This window comes from Equus quagga, unplaced genomic scaffold (assembly GCF_021613505.1).
Source record: "Equus quagga isolate Etosha38 unplaced genomic scaffold, UCLA_HA_Equagga_1.0 180965_RagTag, whole genome shotgun sequence".
NCBI classification, from domain to species: domain Eukaryota; kingdom Metazoa; phylum Chordata; class Mammalia; order Perissodactyla; family Equidae; genus Equus; species Equus quagga.
In genome coordinates, this window is record NW_025797601.1 from 4,420 (window position 1) to 7,086 (window position 2,667).

The 2,667-nt window shown below is 52.8% G+C and overlaps 1 long non-coding RNA gene across 1 annotated transcript; it reads right to left on the reverse strand.

The window, feature by feature from the left end:
* Nucleotides 1-341: 341 nt before the first annotated feature.
* On the reverse strand, nt 342-1,943 carry LOC124233276 (uncharacterized). The gene is made up of 2 exons (XR_006887020.1): nt 1,705-1,943; nt 342-546 (listed from the first exon to the last, which is right to left on the reverse strand). It is a non-coding gene; the product is annotated as an uncharacterized LOC124233276 (long non-coding RNA).
* Nucleotides 1,944-2,667: the final 724 nt, after the last annotated feature.

The following is a 2,667-nucleotide window of genomic DNA, read 5'->3' on the forward strand; positions in this document are numbered from 1 at the left end:
GCGTTAATGGAAAACAGAATAAGGCGAATTCCTGGATAATACCCTCCTTTTCTCCCCCTGGACACACATCTGCCATATATGGGGACACTACAGTTACCTTCCCATTATTAGGGATCTAGAATCCCCTCTTCGAGCACACACCTGAAACCCCAACATTTCCATGTAAAAGCATCTCCCATCTCAGGCACGCCAGGCCTCCCCACTCCTAGGCCCGTTATGCACGTGTCAGTTCCCTCGCTGCTTCCACACACGTCTCTCCCAGACACCGTTACATGTAGTAATCACTTTCTTAAATGCAGCATGGGTTGTTTCTTTATTTTCAGGAAATAATATCACAGCACTTTCAGAGTTATAGTCAGCCCTTTATTTAAATCTCTGGGCTCCTTGTCCACCCATGTCCTTCAGCCCACCATCCACGCAGACAGCATTTCTTTATCCCAAACCAACAGGAACCAAGACGTTCATGATCTTCTGGGCAAGCAAACCATTTACACTGGGCACCAACCCGCTCGCACTCCTCTTCTGAGTCTATGCGCTGGGTGGAGGCTGTGGAGAGGAAAAATCTTTCGGTCACTAAGTAGGGAGTAATATTCCCTGTGAATGTGGGGACATGACACGGGCCCTGAGGAGCCGGCAGGAGAGGCTCCTTCTGCAGGCGCCTCCCTCAGAAACCCTACGGAGCCCCCGCTCCTTCTGCTCTGCTGCCACTGCTGCGTTCGTTCCTGGCGGGCAGGACAGCCTCTGCTCTAAAGAGGGCAGGTACCGAAGTGTCTGCCCTGAATGCTGACTCAAGGCTCCCCTACCTGCGCCCCAGTGTCCAGCCCCTGCTCAAGATACTCCAGGGGACTCTGTGCAGCCTCACGCAGCCTGATGAGAACCACCTCACACTGCACAGTCCCAGCACGCTCTGGGCACAAAAGGACAGGAGAGATTGGGCCAGAGGAACTGGGCAGAAAGAGCAGACCGGGGTCAGGGGCCTTCCGCCCTGCTGCCCTCTGTGCTGCATCCAGGCCTCAGCTGTGGCAGGGGTGTGGGCCTGTCACCGTGGGCCATCTAGTCAGAGACCACACACAGTAAAAGGGCAGGGATCACAGAGGGGGAACACACCTGGCATGTCTCTGCTGCTCCGCGAGGACCCTCCTAAGCTCTCCCTTGTTTGTCCTCAATTAGACTCTGTACGACTCTGGGGTTTGTCCTCCTTTTCAGGAGAAGACAAGGTTGAGTTTGAGGACAGCTCAGAGACTTGTCTAAGTGCACACTGTGAGTCAGCATCAGAGCTGAGAAAAACACACTGGTGTTTTGGCTCCTGGCTCCAGCTCTCTCCTTTATCCTGGGCTCTCTCCCAGGCAGGGAAGTCGCACAGCAAATGAGCCCTGGGGATGGCACCTCATTATCCCCATGGCCTCTTCCAAGGCCTGAAAGCCTGGCCTGGCCCCGTGGTGTTGTCTCTACCTACTCACTGGGTTCATCTTCCAGGGAAATGACCCCAAACTTAGCCTGAGAATTACTGAGGGCCATGTTTCAGTCCATTAAGAGCATGCTAAGAATCTCCCATGAGACATTCATTCTTTGGTTGATACTCTCCTTGATGCTCAGATTTATTACTTATTTCCAGACCCTGAGCCACTCCACTTATATGGCCTGTGTCCCATTCCCTGGGCATGAGAACCCCGTGCCCCACACCAGCCTGGCTTCAGAGCTCACCTGGGCCAAAGTGAGGAAAGAGGATGAAGCAGGTCAGGAGCACGAAGCAGAGACACCGCATGGTGAATGCCGGCTGGACCCTGAACAGCAGGAGAAGATGAGGAGCTGCTCCGAGACTGGGACCCAGCGAGGCTGCTGCAGGTGGAAGGAGCCTCTATTTACAAGGCTCCTAGGTGCTTGCACAACATTTGATTCTGGAACCTCACGTGCTGTGATCCTGATTACAACACAACTATTGACTTTTGTGCATGAGATGCTGTCCGTTACGCAACCCCTCTCCCTCAGGCACACCGCTCAGGTGGGAATGGCCTCACTTCCCGCTCCTGTGTGGGATGCTTAACCCACACTCCTGACCTCAGAGAGTTTTCCAGAATGGACCCCTAACCAAGGCCCCAGCAACTAGAAGGGAGATTCCATTCACCGAAATGATGATAAAGGGTGGGTTGTGGTGGAAACTTCCATGACTGTGAAACCCAGCATGTTTGTTCAGTCATTGGAGAAAGAAAAGCTCTTTTTGTCTTGAAAGGTACAAAAACAACACTGCCCCAGGATTGCAGTAGCCATCTCGCTTTTGTGAAGAAGTGGGTCTGGGCATAAATCAGACACTGTTGAAAATATTCTGGGTTCCTGGGGACATTGGTCTGCATAGGGTCCAAGGTCCCCGAAGGCTGACCTTCTTCTGGATTGCTCAAACTGTGGCCCTGGTTTATTTTCTCCAGTTCAAGCTGAGTTTTTGGTTATCTGCAATTGCAAGTGTGTTGGCTGGCAATGAGATTTGAGGCTGTAAGACAGATGAAGCCCAGTCATGATGGGCGGCTGCGCAAGGTTGGTGGGGGCTCCTGGAAACAGAGCTGTGCTTTTGTAGTAGTCAGGTAAAGCAGTGCTTTCACATGTGATATGGGGGGGGAGTGTTCTGGATTCCTGTTAGATATCGCGGGACCCCTGGAGATGCTTGGGGGAGGT